The 7,816-nt window shown below is 49.6% G+C and overlaps 2 non-coding genes across 2 annotated transcripts; one reads left to right on the top strand and one right to left on the bottom strand.

Annotated features, from left to right (window-relative positions):
• The first annotated feature begins 2,766 nt into the window (after positions 1-2,766).
• On the top strand, positions 2,767-2,838 carry TRNAC-GCA (transfer RNA cysteine (anticodon GCA)). The gene has a single exon. It is a non-coding gene; the product is annotated as a tRNA-Cys (tRNA).
• Positions 2,839-5,966: 3,128 nt separating this feature from the next.
• On the bottom strand, positions 5,967-6,037 carry TRNAC-ACA (transfer RNA cysteine (anticodon ACA)). Its single transcript has one exon. It is a non-coding gene; the product is annotated as a tRNA-Cys (tRNA).
• Positions 6,038-7,816: the final 1,779 nt, after the last annotated feature.

Raw genomic sequence — 7,816 nt, 5'->3', positions numbered from 1 at the left:
CAGGTATATCCATCCTGGTGAGAAACTAGCACAGTGCATCAGGAGACTGTACAGAGTTCACTGCAGAAACATTGTTAGTTTGCAAAAAACGGGAAGCATTCCTAGTATGTCCATTAATAGTGGAACAGATAAATAAGACTTTCTGGACTCCTAGGATGTAATAAAATAAAGCAGTTAAAGGAAGGTTCAACTGAGAGTCCTAGGTAAAACAGGCAGGAGTGGGACCAAGCGCCCTGCGGAAATCTAAAAGTCACGTCTGATAACCAGATTTCTCACCCACCACGAGGGTGTAAGAGGGTCGGTCCGGTTGTTGGAGATCAGAATATTGGTGAGGATTCCTTTTCTGGGAGATCGTGTTCTCAGTACCACTCTTCTGAAGAGGAACAGTTGGTGTATTCTCCCCTCACCTCAAGCCTAGGCTAGGAAGGGGCTTCACGGAGTCCGCTATAGGGCTTGGTCACGTGCCCTGAAGTTGGGGTTTGCACTGACGTGTGTCCAGCACCAGGATGAGCCTTGGCTGTCAGCTCTGCAGGTGGAGAGATGCCAGGCCACTCTCTGGACCGATAGGTACGACCAGAGTGGGTGGGAATGAAAGGCACATGAATGTTTCCTGAGAGCCAACTGGAGCAATGTCAAACTCATGGACACCAACGGAGAGCTGTGTGACACAGATCCCGGGAAGCCTGGGGAAAAACGCTTTGCCAGGTAACAGGAGCAGCCGAATGTTCCCGATGGAGGCCTCGGAGGAGTCCCCTGGAGACGCCCCAGGAGCGTCTTTCAAACACTTGCCAGTCCAGAGAAAGCCAATCTCTTACTGCAGGACTCATCTAGCACGAGCTTTCTTCCTCGCCTCCTCCTGTCCCCGTAGCCTTCCTTCTCCCCACCCTAAATGCTAGGGATGAATGCATGGCGGGGAAAGAGGTAGGAAGGACCACGTCCAGGAGGAGAGATGCTGAAATCAATTTCAGAGTATTGATTACTACATGGAACTGGACATTTTAATTACTGAGTCCAGACTGCAACCATGGGGCTTTCTGTTACCTAAGTGACATTAATGTCACTTGGACAAGAGAAATATTTCACCGAGAAATTTAAAGGGACAGCAGAGAGTGACAAGATGAGGTTGCTTTTCTTATTACCTCTTTACCCTACAAGTCCAGATGCAAGAGGGACACAGCTAGCTCTCAAAAAGACGATGTCATGTGCAAAAGAATTTAAGATGCAGACCTACACATTCGGTCATTTGGGTTTTAAAAACTCACCTAGAACTATACTGAATACTGTTTATGGATACTCAAATATGAATGTAGAAGTATGAAAAGGGGTCTTGTATCTAGATACGTAAAGAACTGTCAAAATTCAACAAAATGTCCAATTAGAAAATGGGAAACAGACATGAACAGACATTTCACCCAAGAGGATACAGAGATGACAAATAAGCATTTGAAAGGATGCCCACATCATCACCATTATGGAAACGCAAATTAAAACACAAAAGGTGTCACCACACTTATCAGCACGACTGAAATAAAAAAGGTGATAACACCAAATGCTGGTGAGGATACAAAACCCAATCACTCATATATTGCAAGTAGGAATGTAAAATGGTACAGCCACTCTGGGAAACAGCTTGGCAAGTTCTTACCAACCTAAATATACGGTTACTACCTGTGATGGTTGATTTTATGTGTTAACTTGACCGGGCCACAGGGTGCCCAGATATTTGGTCAAACATTACTCTGGCTGTGTGTGTGTGAGGGTGTTTGTAAATGAGATTAACGCTGGGGGGTGGGGGTAGGGGCAGTTGCCTTGTCATGGGGGATGCCTCAAGCAGCCTAGTGAAGAGGCCCATGTGACAAGCCTCCTGCCAACAGCCAATGAGGAACTGAGTCCTCGTTCCCACAGCCCTCGTTCCCACAGTGAGTGTTCAGAGCTTAGAATGGTTCCTCCAGCGCCAGTCAAACCTGATGAGCAGCCACCGCTGACCTTTTATCTGCAACCTCATGAGAGACCCTGAACCAGAACCACTAGTAGAGCCACCACCAGTTTCTGGAAACTCTGAAACACAAGATATAACAAAGGTTTATTGTTTGAAGCCGCTACATTTCAGGGCTTGTTCTGTCACAATATGTAACTGATACAGAGTCCTTCTGCCATTGATACTGACACACCTCCCCTAAAATCAACCAGGCCTCTGGAGAACTTTGGGGAAGCACAAGATAGACAGCGATTTGGTGATGAGAGAAATCCCGAGAAACAAAAAGTTTAGAAAGTTGATGTCGGCATGGATGGGAGGCGATGGCTAAAGGAAAGACAAGAAGTGAGCAGTGGTGGCGGGATACACAAGACAGAGAACTGAAATAAAAATTGAAGTTCAAATGCCTTAAACAGATGCAGAATTTGGAGGGGAGCTGGGAGAGGAGGTCGCCGTGGTCCCAGACTGTGTGTTGTTTGAAAGTGATCTCCACTGATAGCAGACCCTGTCCGCTCTGGTCCTTGCTCAGTAAGCAGCAACTTGCCTCCGCTTCATCTTCTGCCTGACGTACAGGCAGGTACAGACTTTGTGGGCTCAGATGGAGACTGCAGTGACTTCCAAGTGGTGCCAACAAGGGATGGTGCCGTCCTAGAAAAGGATGGTAGTTATGACATAAGGGGTGCGTGTACAGTAGAACAGGACTAGCAGCTCTCTGCTGAATCACAACCCGTAGCCTGTGTGTGAGTGGAACTGTAAAGAAGTTTATTAATTATACACTGTTGGCAGCAAGAGGGGGTATAGCTCAGGGGTAGAGCATTTGACTGCAGATCAAGAGGTCCCCGGTTCAAATCCGGGTGCCCCCTTCGGGAGCCCTCTTTTCCTCCTTCAGCTGAACTGACAAAACCAGTTCCATAGAGACTATACTCTAGTCCCCTTACAGGACCAGGCTGGCTGGAGCCCACGGAACAGCACACTGACGACCATCTCTTCTGATGCAGGATCCAGTCAGGCACTGGCCATGGCCCTGCAGACCAAGGACACGACCACGTCCCGTCCCCAACACCCTCTTTGAGGGTGTGTTTCCTGGGACACCCATGGTCTCCTCCTCTAGGACGCCAATTTCAGTGTCTTCCAGGGCGCAGCCCAGAGAGAAAAACTACATCTGTTAATGGAACAGAATTTAACATAAACAACTGTTAGCCAGAGCATCAGTTTCCTGCAGCTTCTGTAACAAAGTACCACAGGGTGGGTGACACAATCAACAGAAAACTTTAGTCTTACAGCTCTGTAGGCCAGAGTCAGAAATCAAGGTGTCAGCAGGGCCACGCTCTCTCTGAAGGCTCTAGAAGGTCCTTCCTTGCCTCTTTCCAGCTTCCACTGTTTGCTGGCAATCCTTGGCGTTCCTCGTCTTGTAGAAGCATCGCTCCAGTCTCTGCCTGTCTTCACATGGCTGTCCCCTCCTGTGTGTCTTTCCACTTCTTACAAAAACCCAGGTCATATGGGATTAAGGGCACACCATACCCATGGTGACCTCATCTTAATTAATTTCATCTTTGACAACCCTCTCCAAATAAGGACACGTTCCTGGACACTGAGGGCTAGGACTTCAACGTATCCTTTTGGGGGACACAATTCAACCCACAAGAACCAGGAATTAGAACTGAATGGGCTGAAAGGGAAGACTATGCATCACGGAAGTAGTTTCTGTAGAAGCAGCCGCCACTCCAGGGTCTGGGGGACAAACACAAGGGGACAAACGTGTTAAATCGTACAAGTGTGTGGAGTATCTCTGTGGATCGGCGACTCAGATCTCTAAGGAGACGCTAGTGTCCCTCAAGAGTCATGATGAGGCCGGGCTGTGAGCAGCACACTGAACACGGCAGCCACCGTTGCTACTGGAATGGACTGTCACTGCCAGGTGACACTGACAGGAAGCCGGAGCAGGCTGGCGGGAGCAAGTGCTTCTTCCTGCTTCAACCTTCCATCCCTGTGGAGCCCATTGGCAGGACCAACCAGGAAGCCACCTGGCAGAGGAGAAGCGTGGTTCACAGAGACCCAGATCACAGAGCAGAGCACAGAGAGGTGGGCTTGGGGCCCAGAGACTGTCACTTCTTCAGCCTTTTCTTCAGACGGCTCATCTCACCCAGCAGTTAACGCGTTGGACACGCGGAGATTTGGCGCACAGGGGATCAGCCAGCATCCTCGGGTGTGGCATTGTACAGCGCTCTGATCCGCATCCAGCAACGTGTGTCCTCGCTCTGAGGTGCTGCGTGCTTGGCCGGGCCATCAGGCATTGAGTTTCTGTTTTCAGGTGCTCAGCACAAAAACCGCAATACAGATGTGACAGCAGACCCTTCCAGCTGTCGGGATGCTCCCCAGGTTACTGCCCTCCTCCAGGGCCTGAAGGTGGAGAGGTCGTGGAGCTGTGGGAGGAGGGAAGCTATTGCTTCTTCTAATGCTGGGAGTGAGTCAGCAGCAGAGCAGGTCTGGCAACTCAGCCCACCCATGCTGTAGGGGCATCGGCAGGAGCTCTGGGTGTGTCTGCACAGGGAACGGGGGTTTATGGGGCTTTATTGGTGTGGCAGGGGGTATTGTTCAGGGGCAGAGCATTTGACAACAGATCAAGAGGCCCCCAGTTCAAATCTGGGTGCTCCCTAGCACTCTGGTCACTAGAGGTGGGGAAGGACTTCCAGTTCCCTCTCTTCTTGCTGAAGCCTCACTTGGCCCCGTGCGTGCTCTCCAATGTGAACTTGATCTCCTGGCTGGGGGTGAGGCCTGTGTCTTCTGAAGGTCGCCAGAGAGAATTCTGAGATCACCTACAAAGGAACAATGGTTGGACTGCAGGCAACTTGCACAGGTGCGAAGGGAGCCAGAAGGTGGTGCGATGACACATTCCGTGTGCTGAGAGGACAGAAGTCAGCTCTGAATTGCCTTCCAGCCAAACTGTTCTGCAGGAACAGACAACGCTGAGAGCTTTCCTCCCAGAGACACTCACTAGGAAAACTGTAAATATACACTTTAAAGTAAAATGAGCCCACATGGGAAGTGTGAGATACAAGAAGGAAAGTTGAACAAAGAAATTGTAAGAGATGTAAGTAAATTTAAAATCATTGACCATGTAACACAATATTAATGTACAATTATAAAGTTTTTTTTAAAGATAGAACTAAAATACTGGTTAACAATAACATATAAGAAATGGGGTGATAACAGTGAAAGTGTTTTATGTAATCGGGGAGGAAGATAAAGATACTCATTACCTTAGACTTAAAATTTGCATGATTTCTCAGGTATCATTTTAAAGGTTGTGGTTTTGCCAGGCTAAGGTGGGTAAGGAAATGTAGGGTCTGTGGCAGTAGTCTCCCTAGACGCTCATTCTCATTTGTTTGCGATTCTTTTGGATTTCCTAATACGTATACCATAACATCATCTAAAAAATGTAAATGTTTTATTTTCCTCTCTCCAATCCTCATATATCTTATTTCTTTTTCTTACCTTATTGTGTTGGCTAGGACCTCCAGCATAATGTTGAATACAGATGCTGATAGTAGAAATTGTCTCATTCTGATTGTAAATGAAAAGCTTTCAACATTTCACCATTAAGTACATGTTGTTTAAGCTCACGTTGTGGAGTATACTTTTTGATGCCACGTACAAAGTATGCTCATCAACCCAGGAAACATTTTGGAAGTCTGGATCTCTCCTAATGGAAAGACTGGGACTCGACCATTGGTTGTCCCTGGGGGAAGGCCTAGGGTACACAGAACGACTAGCCATGACCTCGGTTAGTCCTCACAACCACCACTCCGTTGGTGAATTCTAACACAGGTTGGGCCAGAAGACAACTGAGGCCCAGGGAGCACGAGAGTGCATGCGTCTTAGGACACAGCACAGTCCACCTGGAGAGGCAGGTGCCAGGGGCCAATGTGGGTGACAAGAGCAGTCATTTGCCTCCTTATTTACTATTTAACAGCTAAAGGTGACTTTAACAAGGGGGCACCGGATTTGAACCAGGGACCTCTTGATCTGTAGTCAAATGCTCTCCCCCTGAGCTACACCCCCAAGTCTACTTCTAACCCTAAATTACACCTCTTGAACTGTGCACCTGACTGTTGTTTCCGGACTCTTGGAGCCGAGCTCTGGTAGCAGGCAGCCTGCCTTATGACATCCTAGCTCTCACTGTCATCACTTACTCGTCCACCTATAGGACCAGCTTCTATATGCCAGACGCGTCCTCCCTTCTTCCCTTTTCTCTTCCTCCCTCTCTGCTCCACTGACTTCTGTCAGTCCCGCTCCATCTGGCCAGTCATTGGCTTTCCCAGCCTAACAGAATCCTGGTCCCTCCTCCCCTCGCACACTAGGGCTCCGCAGAGCAGAGGTCTGACCCATAGAGGAACAGGTGTGGGCCAAGAAGCCACCTCCCCGAAGGCCAGCATCCTCCGTCACCCCACTGCCTCGCAGCACACTGGGACCCTCTTCCGGAAGAGGAACTTTGTGGCCAGGCAGAGGAGATTAAGGCACTTTGTTGTGAACCTGTCTCCAGAGGAAGAGCGAGCGGACAAAAAGCCAGCTGCTCACCCACTCACAGCAGTGGGGACACTCAGGTGTGCAAGCTGGGGTAGCGTGGGGGTGGGGTAGCTACAAGCATCTAGATCTAATCACGTCTTACATGTGCATGCACCCCTGCTCTTTCTCCATAGAGAGAGAACTTCACATTCCAGGACTGGACCCCATTTTCTGGCCCTGGGGCACCCTTAAATGTATGCCCATGCTCAGCAGGAGTTTCTTGAGAACTGTGTGCAGAGCACAGATCAGTGAGCCTTAGGGGTGCAGCTGTAAATCAGGCGAGGTCCCAGCTCACCGGAAACAAACAGGCTGGCAAGTGAGAGGTGTGTGTGGAAGAGGTACCTCTGGTGCCACGTGACGGGCAGGAGGGCTGGGAACACAGGCCAGTTCTTAGTCCCCATGAGACCTCGGGCAAGCCAGTGAACCTCCCCATGTCATTTCATGGCACCTAAAACTGCGAACTGAGGATACCTTCTACCTGCCTGCAGACAGAGGGCTCATCAAATGATCCCAAATAGCCTTGGAACAAACGGGTCAAGTACTCACGGTTCGGCTCCTATTAGTACCTGTATGGACACAGGGCATTTAGCATTAGCCAAACAAGTCTAGGAACTCTTAGTCCTGAAGGCTCCCCAGGAAACACCTGAGATCAGCTCTTGTAGCTGATGGTTAAGCTCTGAGCAGCTACATTTGCACCATATCCTGTTTGAGCGCTTGCTGACAGCCCAGCCCTGACTGGTGGGGCCCCTGGAGAGGGCTGGGGCTGCTAGAGCAGACAAGCAGAGTCCACAGCAGGGAAGCGCAGCACCTCTTCTTCCCAAGCCCAGGGAGGCTTGGCCGAGCTGTCACTGACTTGTACACTCACTCGCGCCCCAGACACGATGGCAATGTTACCATCTGCCCCCAACTCTGTTCAAGACTTGGGGAGAGGAGTGAGGGTCAGAAAGGGCAGTAGGAAGTGGATGCATGTCTGAAGGCATAGTGCCAAGGAAGACCATCTCTCCAGCTTCCTAATGCAGCCACCGAGGGCTGATCTGTAGGCAGCACCCAGTGGTATGATTTAAAAGGCACAAGAGCCAGCTGTTGTCATGATTTCCCCACCAGGCCTGACACTATTGCCTGAACTTCCAGTTTGAATCTCATCACTTTGCTAAGAATTTGTTTCACTGAAATACAAAGGGCTCCTGGGGGATGTAGCACGATGGGAAAGTTACCTCCCTCTGCACCCCCCGGGACTTTCCACTCATTTCACAAAATAAAGGTTCTTCCTGAGGG

The sequence above is a fragment of the Rhinolophus ferrumequinum genome, chromosome 26 (genome assembly GCF_004115265.2).
Source record: "Rhinolophus ferrumequinum isolate MPI-CBG mRhiFer1 chromosome 26, mRhiFer1_v1.p, whole genome shotgun sequence".
NCBI classification, from domain to species: domain Eukaryota; kingdom Metazoa; phylum Chordata; class Mammalia; order Chiroptera; family Rhinolophidae; genus Rhinolophus; species Rhinolophus ferrumequinum.
Note: the sequence above shows the minus strand (reverse complement) of the source record. Positions and strands in the feature narration are given on the sequence as shown.